This window comes from Argiope bruennichi, chromosome 5, assembly GCF_947563725.1.
Source record: "Argiope bruennichi chromosome 5, qqArgBrue1.1, whole genome shotgun sequence".
NCBI classification, from domain to species: Eukaryota; Metazoa; Arthropoda; class Arachnida; order Araneae; family Araneidae; genus Argiope; species Argiope bruennichi.
Window position 1 is genome coordinate 82,832,617 of NC_079155.1, and position 22,756 is coordinate 82,855,372.

The 22,756-nt window shown below is 25.4% G+C and overlaps 1 protein-coding gene across 1 annotated transcript in view; it reads left to right on the forward strand.

Annotated features, from left to right (window-relative positions):
* LOC129968717 (uncharacterized) overlaps positions 1–17,201 on the forward strand; it is a 63,910-nt gene extending 46,709 nt beyond the window's left edge. Inside the window, exon 3 of the mRNA XM_056082894.1 lies at positions 16,889–17,201. The gene's annotated coding sequence lies outside the window, so the exon portion shown is untranslated. The remainder of the gene's footprint in view (positions 1–16,888) is intronic.
* Positions 17,202–22,756: the final 5,555 nt, after the last annotated feature.

Genomic DNA, 22,756 nt, shown 5'->3' on the forward strand with positions numbered 1-22,756 from the left:
ATTCTATATTCTTTTTGATTCTAATTTTACTTTCGGTTAATATTAAAGTTATCAAACATGGCGAATCATCTTCCAAATTTCAGTTTATGTAGAAAATAAGAAAATAATCTTTATTTCGAAAAAATTTATTTATTTCAATTAATACATTTCACTGTAAATTAATCCGAAGAAAATCTTTAAAAAATAGCACCGAGTAGGAACTTTTTTATTTTCTGACATTAAAGTTATTTTTTGGAAAAAAAATTTTATATATGTTTGTTATATATTTTATATATAACAAATATATATGAAATTTATTATATATATTTGTATATATATATATATAACAAAATATATTTGTTATATATATTTGTATATATGCTTTATATATATTTAAAGAATACCAATTTTCAAGAAATGCGAAAAAATGAATCATAGGTAATATATAAAAATGAATTTCTTAATTACAAATTTAACTTTAATTCCAGCAAATTTTAGCTATAACTAGTCGAAATTAATATCCATTTCTTTTAAAAAGGCAATCGAAATATCTTTCCTCATGTAAAAATAACAGTAAAAAGTAACTATTTTGATATTAAAATTCAAACAAAATTCATTTTAAAGAAAAAGGAGTTTATCATTTAAATACAAATAATTATTTTTAATATTAAATAATTATATCCATTTATTCTCAAAAAAAATGAATGTACAAGAACAATTTTTTTTAAAATTCAAACCTTAAATATTATTACATGATTCTTATAAATAAATTTCTTCTTAAATTTTTTTCAGAATTTTCTATGAGTATAAAAATATTCATTTACCCATTATCTGAAGTTATTTAATTGATTGTATTAATAATGTCAAATTGACGAAGAATTTTAATAAAAGATATACATATATATAGTATGTAATAAAATTGCTTAATATATTTTTACGCTTATTAACTGAAAAGTATGTTTTTGAAATAAATAAAATTAAAAATACTTTAAAATATGAAACTTAATTAATTTTGAGATTTTTTTATTTACACTCTTTCAATCTGTTCTTCATTTATTATTTTATTCTTAATTACAGCACTAAATGGTAATCTGTAAACTAGACAAGATGTCATTTAATAATTTAGCATTAATTCATGATCATGTGATACATTAACCGAAATGGGGCAATTGCATCTTGGAATTCACTGCAAATTATATTTAGTAGGACAAAGGACGTACGTCTCAGCCTAAATTCAGATGCTGATATGTGATGTACTGACGTAACCTATCACTCCATGCTAAACACACAACAGATTATTTTCACGAAGTTTTAAAACATAATTTCATCTTAAAAGTAGCATAAATGTGTTGAAAGACTTTTCCAAGCCATAAATAAACTTGAATAAAGCCCATGACGAAGTTAAATAGATGCATCACTATTCTATAAATAGGTTTGTTACAAAATTAAAAGCTGAAAGTTAAAATAGATTCAGCTTGATATTTATTAAGCAATTTTTTAAGGAAGGTTCAAGTAAAATATTTCTTCTCTGATTAAATATTGTAGTTCGATAATTTAAGAAATTTTCCTTTTTTTTATCGAATTCATTCGCGTCATCTTAAAAACAGCAGTTATTAGGGAACAAGTTTATAGCATTTAAAGTTATTAGTAATGGCCGCCGATTATTTTAACATGTAAAAAAAGACGTATATTATCTTCAAATTTTATTTGTGCGATGAATTGTTTTAAAGTTTTACAATTTTAATCTTGATGTATTATGTAATTATTTCCATCTAACATCCATATTATATAGGCTGTTTGGAGCATTAGATTTATGGCTGTATGAGACAATAATAGATTTTTTTTTCAAATATCCTATATTATTATTTATTTTTTTATTCCAGGCCTATAAGACTCAAAATTCAAATTCATTTCACTTTCTTAAAAATGAATTATTTCAACTTCTTAAATGGAGTGATAAATCGAAGAATTTGATGTTTTTAAACATCAAACTTCCAACCAGCATTTAAACTTAAAAAATGTGCATAATTTATTGCAAAATAATGGAAAATATTTTTATAACTATCTCAACTTTTTAAACAGCAAGTGATCAAGATAAATAAGGAAACAGATAAATTATCGAAGAATTATGTCGAATTTTTGTGGGCTTGAGACAAGTATTAATTTATATTTTGATGAAGGAACTTAGCAGATATTTAGATATTCTGATTCTATAATTACTGGCGTTTCAAGAAAAAAAATCTACAATTATATGAATCTCATATAATTTTATTTCCTGAAATCTTAAATAAAAGAAGATTACAGAGTATTAAAAATCGAATAAAATTTATTTTTTATTACTTCTAGACTTTTATCATTATAAAGATATTTTCTCAGTAGCAGGGTGGTTTCATAATAATTTTAATAATAAAATGTGAAGTATGAAAAAGAGAGATTAATAAAAAAAAAAGTTCAGGTAAGCTTTTATTTCGTAAAGCGGAAAACATTTTATATCGAAATTGGAGAATTAAAACAAAAATTGTAAACGTTTGATGAATTGAAAACATTGCAGCAAAAAAAAATCACAGTATATATAATAAGAAAGAAAAATCCTCAATATTCTTTAAAAATCAAAATATATTATGATTAAAATTTCAGTTTATTTCAAGTATTTCATTAGTGCCTCAAGTTTTTATTTATTTATTTATTTTGACTTTCAAATTCTTGACAAAAATTATTTTCAATTTTTTTAGTACACATATAAAAAATCTTAGTGTTCTAAAAAACTCTTAGCCATCGATAAAAAAATTCTTACTTTTATGATAAAATGCAAATTATTGCAAAATTTATTTTATCAATTTTGGGGAATTATTACTGCATAAATGTTGTTTATTATTAAAAATTTTAAAAGATCTTAAAAGCTATTTTTTTTACAAAGCATTCTCTTCACATACAGCATTTATATTCGTGTAAGAATATGTTTTTAAAAAAATCTTACAAGAAAAAATATAGATAAATTTAAAATATTTTTATTCAATGTTTTATATCTAAAATATATCTTTTCTAGATACAAAACAAAATATTTGGACTCAGAATTCAAAAATATAAGCTAAATCACTATGTATAGTTTAGAAAATATAATATTATAGTTTCAACAGAAATTAATCAAAACATTAAAAATAAAATATTCGACACGAAATAAGAAGCTGAAAATCCTCACACTGTGTGAAATAAAACTTTTGAAAGTAAATGTTTCTTCGGTTTTCAAAAGAAATATTGCAAGAACAAGTGAAAGCCTGAGTTTGGATCAAAAGAGGTTAGAAAGAAAAAGAAAACTACAAGCTAGAGTTTTGGAATCGATACAAAAGATTATATCTTCCAAGGAAATGTTTTATTCAATCTGTGACAAAGAAATTCTAAAAAATTCTTGTTCAATGTACAAATTTAAGTCTTTCAAAAGCTAAAGTAGTTTTATTCTAATGAATAACACTAAAGATTTTTTAACTTTTTTTTCATTTTTTAAAAAAAAGAAAATACCTTTTTTGCAGTTTGAATTTAAATAGAATCAAGATTATTTTATTGAATGTTTTAAGTAATTTTCGTATAAATAGTGCAACAATTAAATAGAAAAATGAAATGTCAGTCTTCTGAGTCAATAAAAATCCCACAGATTAAACTCACACAACAAATGAAAAATAAATTCTTTCAAAATTATTTATAGAATGAGAAAAAAAGTTTCATAAACATTTCATTTAGAATTCGATTAGTTATTTATTTCAAATTGATCTTTTGTCTTAAAATTTTAATTAAATGAATGCGTTCAATGCCTTCATAGAGCAAATTTCGCTTTAAGTTAACTGATTATCAAATATTTTTTTAATTTAGTCAAAAATTATATTTTGATTATAAATCATGACAAATTCCTTAAATAGAAATTCAATACTCTATTTATTTGACAGAATATGTTTTCTTTTCCTCACATAAATCAAACTGATTATATTATAAACCACGTAAATGAAGCTGAATTTATTTAAAAAAATTAAAGTAATAATATTCTAGAAAATTGATAGAAAAATTTCATTGGTGTTACGCAAACTCATTTTGTGAATATTTCATCATTAAAATTAAATATTTGATATTAATTTTTTTATTTCTATATTATTTTTCATGAATACTATGACATATTTTTACATCAGTACAAAGATTAATGAGAATTTTTTTTAATTTATTCAAATACAAATATATATTTGATCTGTACATAAAAGAATAAATCTCCAATAATATATTCTTAAGATTTTATAGATATGATTATTAAATTATAATAAAAGGAATTTCTTTACATTTATTTCCTACAAATATGCAAAAGTTAAAAAAAAATTTTAGAACAAAAATAATTTGTTTGTACATTTAAGAATTAATTCATAGATTAAAAAATAATTTCATTAAGTTATTTTTATTTGCAAATTGTTTTAATTTTGTTGTTATTGCAAACAACCGAAAATATCTTATATGAATGTGTGAATTAAAAAATATTAAAACTTTCAGTTGTTTTGCAATCATACTTTCACATTTTTAAATTAAATTACAGTAAAACTTCATTGATACTGCATTTATTTTGCATAGAAAAAATATAACATATAAAATATCTTTTCAAATTTATTTCAACATTAAAAGAAATATTTTTAAGAATATATTCCCCTTTTCAATTCTTCCAAACTATTTTTTGATCGTTGACAATGTAAGCACATTTTGTAACGTTCGCAAAATATTGACTATGTATATAAAATATGGCCATCTTATTTCGATACGACTTTTGAAGGAATTCTATTTTCGCACAATTGAATTCGTCATCTTTATGCATTTGTTATTTTGTTTCCGCAGTTTGTGAGATTTAGCAGAGAAGTTGTATAAACATTTTATGCAATCATTTCTTGTAGGATTGGGATGAATAAAAATGTCGCCTGCAACTGGTGTTGACAATATTTTATGAGGCAGTAATGCTCACTTCTAAAAGGCGCTAAAAGATTTATTTGACGTAAAACGGCATGCCATAAAGCCAGATTATGGTCGTTCATATCGTATGTGGGTGTGTTACGAATATATTTTTATTAATTGGATAAACTTTAAAAATATTCGTTTCTTAATAGCATTTTGTACGAATGATAAAAGACAGGAAGTTTAATGTTATAGAATTTATTTTAATGAATAGAAATGACGAAAATGAATGGAAATGACGATCATAGATAAAATAATGATAGTTTTTATTCGTTTTGAACTCTAAATTTTGAATAAAAAATACTATTTGATTCATTTAAAGAATTTAATAAAATAAAATCGTATTTGTTTTTAAAAAATAGATACTTTATTAAATTTATTATATGTCAATAAATATTTTCTTTTTCACACTTGATAAGATTCTAATTGCAATACATTCATTACATTTTTTTTTTTTTTTTTTTTTTTTGCTTCACTGACGTTTAGAAAAAGTTATGGTCTTCTTTGATTAAAAGAACAATTGATTCCGCTCTTTAGGTGCTCTTAATTATTTTTTTCATGTTTCAATACACACAGGCGATGTAACTTATTTTTAAAATTTATTTCGTTTATTTTAAAAAAATCCTCGTTTAATAATAAATTTAGAAAAAATAACTAATTGCCAAACGTAAAACAAGAAACTTTTTCTGATCCTGTTCAACACTGATTTAACTCTCATAATTTTGTATAATTTTAAGGATTTCTATTAGTTTCAACACTATATGATTATATGTTTTTCTATATGTTAAAATTTCTACTTTTGGCATTCTCTCACATCTGTTTGCCATTTATCTATTTAGAAAAAAAAATTCATCCAGAAACTATTCGTCTATATATTTAAAATAATAAAGAAAATCATTAAAAACCAATTCCTGAGCCCAAACCGCAGGTCAGATTTCGTCAATTTTTGTTTTATAACAAAGCTTATGACTTTTAAATAAGTTGTCAATGATCGCTTGTCCTCCATTATCTTTCATTTTCGACAGAATTTAGTAAAACAGTACTGTGCATTTTTTTTATCGGAGGGAGCAGGTCAAAGTTCTCTGGGAAAATCACTGAATAGATATCGAAATTTTTTATTTCATATAAAAGTAATGACCCCTATATATGTTATTAATGACCGTCTATCTCCATCGTTACAAAGTGTTGAGATATCCTCAAAATAAAAAATTGGTAGATCCACAAGATTTAACAACATGACCGATTTTGTAAATATTGCATGCATGTTTGTAGTCACTTCTAATCATTTAGAACACTCTGATAGACGACGTCTTATTTCCATAATACAAACATTAATAATTGTAAAAAAAAATATTGAAGCACTGTATTAAATTGCGACGCTCATGACTATTGGATCATCATATGCCAATCAAGTGCCATTTGATTTATTTTAGCTAGTTTGAAATAGCATTAATCATTTTAAAAGATTGTAAAGAAATGAAATCAATTTTAGTTTTTTTTCTCTATTTAAAACCACTTTTTAAGTGATCATATTTGAAACTATTTGCCTTTAGCGACAGTTGGTTCTCCAGAAGGAAGTTTGCAAAAAATTTCAATTAAATCTTTTGTATAAATTGGTCTTAATGCCTTCCTAAGCAAAATAATTTTAACTTCTAGGTTTGATAGCCATATAACTAATGCAATTTTAGAAGCCTTACATCTTTCTGTTCATTGTGCTATGCATTTCATTAATTTTCTGTCTATATTTTTATACACTCAATCCTATCAAGGAAAAGAACATCAGTGTTCGAAAATGGACAAGCTTTAAAAACTTCTTTCATTGCTTAATTCTGAAGTTTAAAGCAACCTTAAAGTAATAATAACAAAATTTCAAAAATAATATTAAAAGCCTACCTTATGTTCTCAACATGGTATACTTACATACAAAAGTATGTTTAACATGAGAAAATAAGCCAAATTTTCATGTTTATGGCATATCTATGTTTTCTATTTATTTTTAGGGTTATTATTTGTGCGAAAAAATGAAGCTTATTAATTTATTTTATTTCTTTAAAATCATTAAAATATCGTCTGCGAATTGCAGCTATTGTACGTGTCAGAGACAAAAAAAAATTTAAGTATTTTTTTTTCCTATTTTTCAATGTTGCAATTTTCTCATGCCTACATAACACATTTAATTCGTGTTGTATAAAGTGGAAATTGCATTAAGTGAAACCAAATGTTTAACAAAATCAAATCAATGCAACGAAAAAATATTAAAACTGTAAGAAGAAAACTTAAATCTATTACGGTTTCCTATGTAAAAATCATGTTGACAGAATGCCTTGCTGTTGAAGGTATTAGAATATTTGTATTATATTATCAGAAAGCAGTGATATAGCAGAGTTCAGGTGTATTATTTTTGAAACAAAATCATCAGTATTAATAACAGAGCTGGGCTCATTTTACAGAAACATGTTTCTTCTAAGTCATCATTTCTGCTTAACTTAAACAAAGCAACAAAAATATATCAATCTCTTTAAGTGTGTGTGTATATATATATATCTTCACTTTTCCTAACATTGAAATCTTACCTTTCTGTTTACTTTATTCTCTTTACTTTTAGGGAAAGTCTTTAATGAATAACATTTGAAAAATAAGGAATCGCTTGATTTTAGAACGGAAACTAAACAAAGCAACAAAAATATATCAATCTCTTTAAGTGTGTGTGTATATATATATATCTTCACTTTTCCTAACATTGAAATCTTACCTTTCTGTTTACTTTATTCTCTTTACTTTTAGGGAAAGTCTTTAATGAATAACATTTGAAAAATAAGGAATCGCTTGATTTTAGAACGGAAAAACTGAATGCATAATTTTTCTTCGTTACCTTATTCTAGAAAGTGCCTTAAGAATAGTAATTTATCAAAACCTTTTTAGATTTGAAAGCTACAAAAACAATGAATTGAAAAATGATTATTAAAATGTTTTCATCGTAGCGTCCAATTTAACTCTATATGTTATGAAGCGAAAGCTGAAATGACTTCAGATTGTTTATAACATTGAATTTTCATCAGCATGCTTGACTTTTAAAGAATACTCTACTTTGTTTATGATAATTTATTTCATTATGAAGGACATCTAATTCATTTTGTTCGATGAGGTTGCTTTACTTTTTAGAACAAGAGAAATAAACTATTATAAAATGGATAAAATATTTTATATCTTTTATTTTTATATTTTATTAGATTATTATGTGAAGCGTTTTCAGATACCATATACTCAAAAAAATATAATTGTATAACCCTTTCTCAATACACTTGGGCAAATAAATGAACAAATAGAACAATTGCTTCTATTAGAAATTTTTTTAAATTCATGTCGGTTTGTTTCTTTTAATTTAATATTTTCGCTTTCAAAACAAGTGCTCTATTCCATTTATTTCAGAATTTTTTTTTTTCTTATTTGTATAAATTTTTTAAAAAAATTATTAATTTTTAGAAATATATTTAAACTTTCTTTATTGTCTAAAAATTCATCAGAAAAATACATGATTCTATTTCTGAAGTGAAAACTGTCAAGAAATTTCGTAAAAACATATATAGAATAAAATTGTATAAAATATATAAAATTTGGTTGAAAAATTTTAATTATTTTAATTATTTAATTCATGCAGTTTTGTGATATATTTGGATGCAAGTGGATGAATAGAAAGGATATTTAAAAAGTAAAATTAATAAATTAACAGTTATTCCATTTAAAATTTAATTAGTGTAAAAACAACAAACAAAAATTTTAATTTAAAAAAAAGGTCGAGATATTTTTTGAACATCAGAATATTATTAATTATTTTTTAAACGTTCGACCAATTATAAAGTGACTATATTCTTGAGATTATTGACAGTTATTACAAAAAAAAAATCTAATTTCTCATTTGAAACAAACACACAATCTTTTCATAAAATCTCTAGACTTTCATTTCTCATCAGGTTAGAATCGATATTTCATTTTCTAATAATATCGTTTGCTGATAAATAATCAAGAATCATTGAGAATTCATCTTTCAATGGCTTCCTAAAATTGCCTGTATTACTAAGATAAGAATACTTTTTTAAATTTTATTCCTGAAATTTCCTTTATTCTTCTAGAAGATCATTTAAATTGATCTAAATTTTTTTAAGAAGTACACTATTAAAAATAAAAGTTTATAAAATCTTATATCATTAAAAATAAAAGTTTATTTTTAATGATATAAGATTTCAACTTATTTTAAAACAGTTTTAGGGAACCGGAAATAATATCATATTTTTAAATCGTTAATTTTCTTCTTCTTTTTTTATCTATAAAGATTTACATTTCATTTAAGTGTTAAAAATTCGATAATATCATGTAATACAAAGAATCAGTTTTAGTTGTAATAGACTGCTGCAAAATAACTCAGAAGAACCTTTGGAATAGGTTCTCCACAGTTATTTTACTCTATTAACAGCTCTTCATTCCATCAATGATCAATCATCCAAGAATTCCTTAAACCTCCTATTGGACAATTATTCGATTCAGCTTTAACGGCAGGGTGACTAAAACTCTATCCATGTTTGGTCGCGTGTTTAGTAATTCATATAGCCTCCAACTATGATGTATTCGGCCGTAATCGGACTGTTAGTTTGCATGCGTCTCAGAATACCGAGTTAAGATTATGAATTCGGTAGTTTCTGTATATTTAGTCTGTTTACTGAACGATAAAGTAAAAAGAATGAAAAAAACGAAATTTTTTCAATCAAATTTCATATCAGATACCATTTAAAAAGTATGTTCAAAATTTATTGTACCTATGTCAATCAAATGTTCTCAATATTAAATTGCAATTTTCAATAAACGTCCTTTAAGGATATACATCAAAAATTTCTTTTGAGTCGATGTTGGACATTTTTTTGATTTCATTAGCTTTATTTCTTCGGTACATACTATCTGAGAGAAATGATTTTTTATTCCACCTCGTAATAAAAATAATATTTGCTTATTTAGATCAGTTTTAATTGCTGAATAGTTTTTTAAAAAAATAATTATAGTTTTGATGACTTGTACAGATTAAATGCATCTTCTATTTTCAAATGACTAAATAGGAATAAGAGTATGAATAAATATAATAAGTAAAATTGCTTATCATAATTTCCATGTATCTGAATAGTAAAGCACAGAAAAATAAATGACATAAAAATATATATATTTTATTCAATATGAAAAAATAGGTATGTTTAAAAATCTTTGCAAATATAGTACAATTTGTGAGTCCTACAAAATAATTGATAATAATATATAAGTAAAGAAAGTCGAATATTCGTTTAGAAAAAAAATATATGTTATCCATAATCGAATTATGCCAAAGTTTGAAATATATTTATAGTTTTAATGTACAACCAATCAATCATTAAATTCATTACTCTAAGTTCACTGCTTTTATGGTATTATCTTGTTCACTAACACATAGACAAACAGATAAACTCACAAATATAATTCCCAAAATGTTTTTGCATACACAAGGATATCTAAAATGCTAAAATTCATCAAATCTTCGCATCATACATTTCATTACTTTCAATGTTTTCTATATGTGAATATATGCTTTGTATTCAAAATGTCAAGATCAATAAAACAAAGAATGTAATAAATACATATTTGCCTTTTCGGAATAACAGATTATTAAAATTTATAAGTAAAGCAAATAGTAAAGAAAGCAGTTTAAAATATAACTTCAGCCCTTTATTCTGAGAGTTAATTAACTTTTTCTTCTTTCAGAAAAAAGAGGTATTTCTTTTCCGTCTGCTCATTACAAAAAATTCGTCAAAATTTCTCAATCAGTTAAGATTACAGCATTCGGTATTTCATATATACATATATAATTTATCTCCTTTTTCGCATTTCAATAGCTACTGGATAATTAATTACTATGTATTCGCAATAAATGGAATATCTCATACCTAAAAACAAGATTTTAATTTTCATTTAACTATTTCATATTTAGCAAAATAGGATTTTATATTTAAACAAATAGTAAAAACATTTTTATGGTTCTTAAATTTTGATGCATTCGTTAAAAAATTTCAAGTTGGAACTTTTTGAAACTGCAGGGGTTTAATTTCACTGTGAATTCGATAGTGATGAAATAAATTTAATTTTATATTCTTTGTTTGTTTTTTAAATGCTAAATTTTCATTAAGCGTAATTGATTTGTTTTACATGTAATATTTTCCCTTTTTTCCCCTCCGTAATATTTCTTTTTCTTTTTATTCTTATTGTGTTCTTTTTTTTTCAATTACGAGCATAAATCATTACCAAAATAAATGAATCACGATAAAATTTTAAAACTTCTTAAAATAAACTTAAATGGATTTTGTTTATCCATAAACTTTTAATAAATCCTTCATTTCTTTAAAAAATTCCTTTATTTTTTTATAAGCTTACATAGTTTACTCAAAATTCTTTGCTGGAAAATTGCTTATTGTAAATGAATATAATGGGCATCTATTCCAGATTTTATATTTAAGATACTCTTTCAAAAATATTTTTTCTTTGTTTCATTTTTCAGCAAAAAAAAAATTATAGTAAAAGTTTCTATTCAACCAGTACATTCAAAGAAAATCATTACTTTTAATATTAAAATCATGATTCTCACATTATTAAAAAATTAATCATGAAAATTAAGAATAAAAGAATAAATTAAGAAAACTCTTTAATGAAAGAATGAGCATTCAGAATGACCCGTAAACTTTTACATGCGAACTACTTTAAATGAATCCCACATTCACAATTCTATTAAAATCAAAAAACAATTAAAAGAACGTTAAATTTCTTACAATCATAAGCTTTGAAAAGTTCTTTCATTTTTTTTATTGTTTAAGTTCTTGCCATTTGAAATGTCTTTCTTATTTACAGAGTATTTTTTCATTATTTTTTCTGTCATTTAATCTTATTGATGAATAAAATTCTAAATAAAATAAACTCGAAAATTCTAGATGATTTCTAAAGGCTGATTACTTTTTCGTAAATAATCCTTTTCTAACAAAAAGAAAAATACTTGTTCTGACTCGAGAGTTTAGTGTTTCATTATTATAAGGAATAAAAAAAACCTAATTTTCACGGCATTATTCTGGGAAACAATGTTCGAATTTTTAAAACTTGATGGGAAGATAAAACGTGTCATTAGCATATTTTCGCATATTGTATATAAAATGCTTGAGTCTGTTTTTTTTTTTTGTTTTTTTTTTTGTAATGGAATGAAGCAATGTTTTATTTACAGTTAAAAAATAATTATCTTTCATCACATTTACATGAATATAAGCATTGCATTTTCTATCAATTGTTAACATAATTCTACTCATTTATTTTTGAGCAAGTAAAAAAAGTATATAAAATCAAGATTTTTTATAAACGTTGCATGATTTTAAAAATAATCATATGCATATTATTATTATTATTATTTTCAATTTGACAAATTATTATGATATATTAATTCATAGACCGAAATTTCTATTTTCTTATTTTCATGTCTAAAGTGAAATGAATTTTTCTCGCATTCTATTTCGCTGTAAGTGAATTCGGCAACTCGAACTATAATTATTCCAGTCATAAAAGGGCAAATACGCATTTAGTGTATAGGGTAGTCATTAAACCTGAGACCAGCTGGACATTTATGTCATAAATTTCCAACATATACAAATTTCACCGTGAGCTGTTTGTACCAAAGTCTGCTTGAAGCTGGAGTTTTCACTGTCAATACTCGCAGTGGTCGAATATTCGATTCTTGTACATCAGCCACTTCTACGGTATTATACAGACACTATTTAACAAGCTGCCTGACGTGTGACTTATACGCGATTCACCTATTTAATTATACCGAACTATCTATTTAATTAAATGGCTTCTTATCTAGTATAGTTTAAAGATTAAGAGGAATGATCATCTGTGTAGATAGATGGACTAAATAGCAGATTTGATTTGTGAAAATGAGCGTGTTAATAAATAAATATTTTTCGTAAATCCCCAACAATATTATATGACGTTGCAACCGAAAAGTGCTCACGTAAAACTTTTGTTTGTAATGCTTGCTTTATCTTTAAAGATTGGCAAAAATCTCTCAAAACAATCTTTATTTATATCAGTTTCTCAAAAATAATCATTAAAATCTTCATTTTTATAAGAATATCATTTAAAACTTATGGTATTAATGCGTAAGATTCCTCTTAGTATTTTGTTATAAAACCATGAGAAATATTATGCAAAAAATATATTTAGTAGTCGTAAAATATAAAAACGGCAACTCTTAAATTAACTTAAATTTTAAATCAATTATTCTGAAGAATGATTTTAAACAATTTTTGATTCACATCAGACGATAAATTATACACAAACAAAACTATTTTGTAAGATATATTTCTTTCTTATTACATACTTATAAACGGAAGAAAATCAGTTATGGCCTCGAATCTTACCGTCATATTTATATTTTTAAGAATTTTTAAAAATTCTTCACCTTTTATGAATTTTAGATATAAATTTTAATTGAAGTAAAGAACAATAAAACATATTTATTATCTTTGTTTTGGTCAAAAGATGTTAATGAATATTTTTAATCATTTACTGAGCATCACGAGAAATAATATTAAATTTCTTTTCCGTGTCGATCAAATTTTATTTTATACAAGATATCTTCAATTCACATTAACTCGAAATTTTAAAAAAAAATCAAACTAAATCCGAACTGTTAATCAGATAATTTACTAAGTAATTTTTTTTCTTAAAGCCAAGATTAATTCATTCTTCAACATAATCATTTCAAAAATTCTCCCACATATTTTCCACCCACATGTCCTCGAACATTCCAGGATCTTTAGATGCCATGGATATATATGTTCAAAGGAGTTATTTTGAAATAAAAGAATCGGTCAGTGCGGAATACTGGATGTAACAAAAAAGACATTTGGAAATGACATGTTCGAAACATGTGGAACTGTTTATCAGATAATTTACTAAGTAATTTTTTTCTTAAAGCCAAGATTAATTCATTCTTCAATATAATCCTTTCGAAAATTCTCTCAGATATTTTCCACCCACATGTCCTCAAACATTCCAGGACCTTTAGATGCCATGGATATATATGTTTCAAAGGAGTTATTTTGAAATAAAAGAGAAAAGAATGGGTCAGTGCGGAATACTGGATGCAACAAAAAAGACATTTGGAAATGACATGTCCGGAACGGTTTTCTTTTTTAGTTACAAATGGAAAGTTTCTTCAGGGCAAATATATGCATTAAGGTATTTTATTTTTGATGGAAAAATACTGGATCAGTATGAAACAACATGCCTATCCCCATTAGTAATGCAAAAACATTTCGATACTTTTACATACTTTTCATACCTCAAAGTTTGTGAATATCTCTATTTATTCATACAGTGTGAAATATTTTATTTTAAAGTATAATTCTAACTTTTTTTGTACGACATCATTATAAGAAATTTTTGGGCTTTTACAATATTATTTCGATGCCATTTGAATATATTTTTGTATAAAATTTATTTCAAATATCGAATAATACACAACGTAGATTGTAAAATAATCACTTATACAAGTATAATAAATAAACAATAAAGGGATTTTTATTTTCTATTGTGCAAAATATAAAAAGGGAAATCAACAAAATAAATTTTCCTAGAAATTAGAATTAATCATTACTTTTTAGACATTCCATTCTAAAACAGAGCTTTTTAATCATTTCCCCCTCGATGCACTTTTTTTTTATTTAAAAAATTTTGCTATGATTCTAAAATCTGGAAAATAAAAATTTACATATTAATTAATAATAAATCGAAGAAAATTCAACTTCAAATAGTCATTTAACATTCTTCTATTAAATTTTTAATCCAATATTTTTTTCTTTTTTACTATTTTACAAACATGTATTAAAGAATATGAGACGCTAAAACTACCTTAAAAGTTTTAAAGACTCGTCAAAAAGGATCTCGAATTCAATTTTAAATAGTCATTCAGAAAGTTTTGAGAAAATGCCGTTATGTCAAGATCATTTTTTTTTATTACTATTATTTTGCAAACGATTATTGAAAAATAAGAAAAAATAAAATTCCAACAAAAATCGTGACCATTCTAAGCGAAGTTTTGATCTTCAATTTCAAATATCCTCTTTTAAACCAATTATTATTTGATAAATAACCAATTAATACAAGTTTGCAAGTCCTTCAAACATGATATTGTTGGTCGCTAATAAATTATGCTAGTTATCTACAGTTAATAGAATCGCCACCATAAGGCCATTAAAGCTTATTTCCGAAAACCTATTTCAAGGAATAGCTTAAATTTAAAACGCCATGAAAAGTATTTAATATAATGCATATCATCCCTTAAAGCGCTGAAAAATGTGTGTCATTCATTCATGGCACCAATAAACTGAAGCCATGATCGAATATTTAACATTCTTTTACATCCATATCATGTTCAGAAACAGCGGAATGATTCGATTAGAATTTTGGAACTTTGATTAACGCTTCAGTCAGTTTACGATAAGCAAACGCATCATGGACGTGGAAGCAATATATGAGTAAAATAGTGTCAAAATATCTGGTTATATTTCGATCAATAGGCCAAATTTCGTCCTGTTCGATTTTTGTCATATCTGTCAAAAGAAATCGAATCTTTGATTTTATTTTGTTGTCATGACACGATATGTTGCGCAAGTTTTTCAGTGAATACCAACTAATAGATTTTTGATCGAATATTTCCGTGTGGCTTTTTTATGTGTGTGTGGAGGGGGGGGGGGGGAACGTGAAGAAAAAGTTTTTGAAAATTTTTGATCTTCCAAGACAAAATGGCAACATGTCTTAGAAACGGCATGGCACAAAATATGTATCTTGAAGGATCATAAATATAATTAAATAATTACAGCTTGTAAATATTGCTAACTGATTTCTTAAATTTACTTTCTTTAATTATTTTTTGTCTATTTAGTTTATATCTGATATTCTACTGTTTAAGACTATAAAAATGAGAAGGATTATTAGCCCTAGTAGCGCATACGTATTTTACAATATTTTATGATATTAAACAATATTCGCAATATTGTATAAAATTGTTGAATAAAGAAAAATATAATATCGCACCATGTTGTACGTTATTGTGCAATGTCTATGTGCCTGGGAATCAAATTTGTCAGGGTCAACAGTTAAAATATTTTAAAACAATTTTAATCCTTTCGATGGGCGTTTGGCATTCAATCGATATTCAAAATATTGAATCTCATGATGATTAAAATTTTGTAGAATGCCAAATGCCAAAACACATGACTAAAATGGAAAACAATTTGTTTTGTTTAATACTGTAATTTTAAAAAAAATATTTTATAATGTGTAATTTATTCATTTGATAATGGTGTTCTATTCAGTCTATCTGAATAGATATTCAATATGTATTCATTGTAAAAAATGTACTAATTAGATCAAATTAACAGTAAAATTTAGAGAGAAAGAATTATTTCGACCTCTTGAAGAGTTTTTGCTAATTCAATACTCTGCAAAAGATGACAAAATGTATAATCAAACTTTAAGCATATCCTTTGTGCAAATCAATGAAAATTAAAATTATATTTCGTTATATTTTTAAAAAAATTCACATAAGTCCTTTGTACAGATATAAGACTAAAAAGCTTTTTTAGAAAAAAAATAATACTTTGAAATAGATTGGTGTTTTAAGGACTGTTTTTGCAGACGAAACATGCAAAAAAAACCTTGTCTATATAGAAATGAAATAGAATTTAATTACCATTCAGACATCATAGTTAAAAACACGTGATTTAATCCAAGCCATTCATTGTATTTGCTTTCAAAGCATTCAAGTATCATAGAAATATAACCTTGATAATGTTTTCTTTTTCTCTCTTTTTTTCAGCCATCACTTTAGAAGAAAGCTGTCATTTGTGTAATAGGAAGAAAAGAAGAACTTACCAGTGAAATGGCGAGAAGACAAGTTCTTACAAAATTATTGTCAGAGAACTTATTTCTGCTGGACTAAGAATCAAGAACAATTTCTTTCATTTTTCTTCTGTCGTCTGAAATCAAATAAACACTGTTCTAGAACTTGGATGCTTTTCTTCTCATCTGTTTAATGTATTATTGTATTGCCCCCTTGTGTCACTACTCATTGTTCTGTGTCTATTTGTATAGTTTTGTTGCAAAATTAAAGACCAAATATTTAAAATTAAAACGAGTCTTCTGAAATCCAATGTGTGCTATATTTATGCTCATTTAATATTTATTTATAATGGTAAGTCTCGAAAAATAAATAAAATAATTTTGATCGATAAATTAATAAGGTAAATAAAACTGGAACAAAAGTTAATTTCACCCAACCATTTTTTTTCATTTTGGATTTAGCTTTCATCGTAATAAAAATAGTAATAAGCAATTAAAACTCTAAAGAATGAAATGACCGATTTCTTTTCTGACCCAATGAGAGTCTGACTCACGCATCGAATTAGTGAATATTTAATTTTAAATTTGCAATTAAGTGAAAGTATTAAGAAATTTAAAATGTAAAAATCATTCAAAAATGCTTCAACAACTTTATATTATTATAAAAACTAGCCGCCTTTGGCGACCAGCCGGTTCGCCAATCTTAATGTTCGTTAAAATTTTAATAATTAAATATTTTATGCAATTTCTACTTTAATAGCTTCTTCATCAAAATATTTTAAAACTTCAAATTTTGATTATTATATAATTCATTCATAATATTATAAAGGCCTTCAGTCATAACGTAATATGTATCTCTCTCATTTTCTGTTAGCACCCGTAGAATTTATGCTTTAAATTAAAGTGGAAAGAATTTATCTTCAATTAATATAATAATATTTTTTACTGAAACAAAGCATTTTTTTATAATCTGATTACTGAAAATAGAGTCACTAAGCGTTTAAACTTTATGGGCACTAAAGAATATCTTTTTAAATTTATGTAATATCTCAAGAGTTGGTCAACAAAATTTTCTTAGATTCATTATGAGCAGATCGATTAATTAACAATGTTTAAATTTAAATGCATCAAACACTAAGAAAATAAAACGAATCGTTTAAAATAAACGGTTGAAAACAGGTTTTAAAAAACTACTTAAAAAACTACTTAATTAATTAATTGAAGATTAATTCTTTCCACTTTAATTTAAAGCATAAATTCTACGAGGTGTAACAGAAAATTAGAGAGATACATATTACGTTATAACTGAAGGCCTTTATAATATTATGAATGAATTATATGACAATCAAAATTTGAAGTTTTAAAATATTTTGATGAAGAATCTATTAAAGTAGGAATTTCATAAAATATTTAATTATTAAAATTTTAACGAACATTAAGATTGGCGAACCGGCTGGTCGCCAAAGGCTTCTAGTATACAATAAACTAACATTCAATGGTACGACCGCCAACCTCAGTAGATTTAGAATTGGAATTCAATCGAGAAGGATGATTAAAAAATTCATTCAACCACTGAAAAGGAATTTTTAATTCAAAGTGAATTTTTAAAAAATCAAAATCAGTTATTCCACATGCAACAGACCATCCCTACGCACTTATTTAATAATTTATGCTCTTGACATTCATTATTCATTTGATACATGTAAGTTTCATCCGCTCCCTCTCCAAATTTATTACATTATTATTAATTTAGTTCGTCTCCCCTGCTGGGTCAGGTTTAAAAATCTCTGCAAATATATACATAATTTTTATCGAATGTGTTTATAAATTTTATTTATTCTTTTATTTATATACATGTATGTTTATTAATTTCTCATTTTCAGTAATATTAAGAAAATTTTGTTTATGTTTTTTTTTTTTTTTTACTATCCCTGTTGCTTTGCATTTATAAATTTTTGTTACCTTATTTTTATTAACCCTTCATGGGTGTAGATTGTATCTACAAAGCTTTTTCTACCCTCCAACATGTGTCAGCTTTACATCCTTTGGTTAAGCACGAGGAATAAAAAATAGTTTTATAATGCACACTTTTCAGCGGTAATGGAGGAATTGCGAACACATCACGGTTTTTCGCCCACCTTGACAGTTGAAATTGCAATTCTACCAAAGACGCCCTCTGTAAATTCCACAGGTGTTTCATATCCTACATTCTTGAAGCATTCTCACAAAAGTGTGATATATATGAATTACCATTGCTTATATTTTCTCTCAACCTATCGTTTTCAGTATTTTATATCCTCTGCCACCTTCAATTTTACCTCCAATCCGATAATCGATTTGAAATTTAATCGATTTGAAACTAAGTATACACTGTCAATTCTCCATTCTTGGTCTATCTTTTATTATTATTATTATTTAGTGAATAGTAAGAAAATACAATTCCTCCTATGTAGCCTATAGGATTATATAAAATCAATACATTTCTTTTAATCACTGCTTATTAATCCATATTACAAAGAATTTTTTATTCGAATAAGAAAATTAGGAAATTCCAATTCAAAACAGGTGGCTTGTGTTTCCCTTTTTTCTTATTTTCAAAAGTATTTGAAAAGCAAATTTATTTAATCGATTATATTTGTTTTGATTTAAGAATAGGATCTGGTCAACAAAGTTATTTTTTATGATTTCCCGCCAAATTTGGTCATTTTAAATACTTATGGCCATCCAAGTTTTAGAGAGTTTTAGGTGGCTTATACGATTTTAGCCTCTTTATAGAAAATCTTGTCTGACCTCTAGCCCTGTTGTCTTACACTGTGCAATAACGTCACTAGTTTTTCTTTCAAAGCGAAGGTTGCGTTTACGTTTGTCATGTGACCGTTTCCTTCCACCTCCACTGAATCAGCAAGGAGAAATAGCGTGCACGAATATTCTTAAAAAGAAATTCAAAAATTCGCAGCAAAAACAGGAATAGATTATGGCATAATAAAATAAAAAAAAGTGCAATTGAAAAGGATTGTGCAATTACACAATAAATAATATAAATTCGTTTAATTATATTTCAGATCGTAAGCAAAGTTACTAATATATTAACAAGACAGAAATGAGATTACCCTAACAAAAAGGCTTTCCTTTCATTTAGTTGTTCTAACTAATTAGCAATAATAATTATGTATAAGAATTCTTACTTCTTTTATTTCGACTAGTTTCACCTGTTACATTGGGATACAAATCAGAATCCATTTAGAATCAGAACTTCAAACAGTTTTCTTGAATATATATTTCATTATTCACTACGGACCATCGGGAATTCTATGAAAACAGACGATTATTTGCAGCAAATCTTAGATGAAGCATTCGTGATGAGTAGAATTATTCTTCTCATGAATATTCATTCCTAAATCAAAATTTATGTTAATCGCATTCGTTTCCAAAGTAGACGAATCTTCGAATGCTGTTCTGAACCGCTTGATTGTTTTCTTCGAACATTTTATTAGTGAATAAAAGATCTCGTGAGCTCAAAAAATGCGTGACGGTTAATTAAAAGCATTTTGCTTCAAAATGTTCGTTGGTTTCAGTTTCAGTGTCAAGTGTTACGTGTTTTAAAGTTTATTTTTAAAAAAGAAATATTCATTTTTTGTGAAATACTTAAATGAGTCATTAACTGCGCTAAAAAACACGAAACAGAATGATTTTTAATTAAAACGTTTGGTACTTTAATTTTATTGAATCGTTTGCCAAAGGTCAAAGGTGAAAAACATTTAGAATTGCTTAAAAGCATGCAATTTTAAAATCATTGATTATTTTATTGATATTCTGTAAAATTATTCTAATCGTACATAATTTGTACGGACTTATTGATGATGATTATAGACGATGATTTGGCTTATTCGTACATAATTTGTATTTGGATATTACTTTTTTTATCTTGAATAACAGTTTTACTATTAAAATTATGGCAATCAAAATTAAAACAAAATATTACTCCCTTCAAATTATTTATCTGCATTTTCATATTAAAATTAAAAGCTTGATTTTCAAAATTCTTTAGCATTTATTATTTATTTCAAAATAAATGGAAACATTTAAAATTATATTCAATGATTTTATATAGTATATTAAGTAGATTTTCTATAGTATATGATTTTATATAGTAGTGGCAATTTCACATGAAATATTACTAAAAGGAGTACGCTATTTCCTTTAAAATTATCTTTCGCTTTATGTCGTGGTTATTTCCATGAGATCAGGGTCTTAAGAAGAAATTTTGAGGCCTTGGATCAAATGATGTTTTATCATTTCTTTCACCTTTAACCTCACTTTTTTTTCTAATTACAGCAGATAATTTTCTGGATGATTAAAGTAGCTTCATACACTCCAATTAAAGGAAAAAAATTCTATAAATGCTTTGTTACGTTCTATTATGATATTTTATTCCTATTTAATCCTGATAGATTAAAAAAAAGGAATCCGAAATTTTTGGATTCCTTCATAAGATTGCATTACCTTCATTAATTACCTTCATAATAATAATTAATAATTACCTTATTACTAATAATTACCTTAATAATTACACCTTAATAATTACCTTCATAAGATTGCATAAAACTTATGCAATCTTATGAAGGTAAAAAAAGGGACTATAATAAACTGTTCAGCATACTTTGTTTTTACTCTTTAATTGCACCAAAGCATTCTCTTAGGTACTGCCTTTTTCCATCGTATTTTCTGGCAACTCCTAACTTCGTCCAGGGGCATTTCTATTTAAGCCAGTCTGAATACTAGTATTATCTGATAACTGGTTTGTGATTAGTCGACGAAATCATTTTTATTCTAAACTTTATTTCTAATTAGATAAAAATGAATTTAGAGCCTTGAAAAGTGAAAATATATATACAATTAGCAATGTTTAATTTTTCAGGTTTTTTAAAAAAAGATATATAATCTTCAATACCCTTGACATATTTTTCTTCTTTTATTAAAATGCCTCTTTAAATTCGAGAACCAGGGACACTATCCTGCTTGACTGGATGGTATTTGAGACCCTGCAGAAATTTTTCATTACTTCCTTTATTCCAACAATATGTTTCTATGAACATCCACAAATAATATTTCAAAAACTTTTTATACTTGTAAATAAATGTTTTCAAGCAATAAGAAAACAAAATCTTAGATGGCAATCTTTTTTTGGAGATTAATTCTTGGCAAGCGATTAATAGTACCCAAAAAACGACTTTGTGTTTTAAAAACATTTTTCTTCAATGATCAAAATCAAAATTTGACACAAAAATGCACTAGTAGTTGTAAAAATCCCATACTTAATTTGTTATATTTAAGTCGTTACGTTTTTGAGTTCTCGCGTTTACATGTTTCTGAAAGTACAGACCAAACGACGGTCAATTCCTTGTTGCCTTTGGCTCAAAATTTGATATGTGCCTATAGATGTTAAGTCTGTGCACCGAATTTGATCTATCTGGCCAAATTGGTTTTGTAATTATCGTGTTAATTTATATTCAAACAGTCTGATAGATGGATTTCCTCTTATCGGATTTTACTCAAAATTTCATAGAAATCTGCAAATTTGATGTAAATATCAAATTCCGAATTACAACCGTTTAGCTCAAAGCCTTTTTGAGTTATCATTGTCGCAGACAGAGAGACATTTACCAAAAATATGTTTTTCGAACTCAGAGTAGTCTAAAATGTGAAGATGCGTCAAAATCTTGAACTCGAAATTTTTTTTTTTTTTTTGACGGTTACTATACTTTCTCTGTACTTCATATAAGGTAAAACACAAACTAATTGATTTAACACCTATTAGGTTCGCCTGGAATATAAGTTGTGTTTA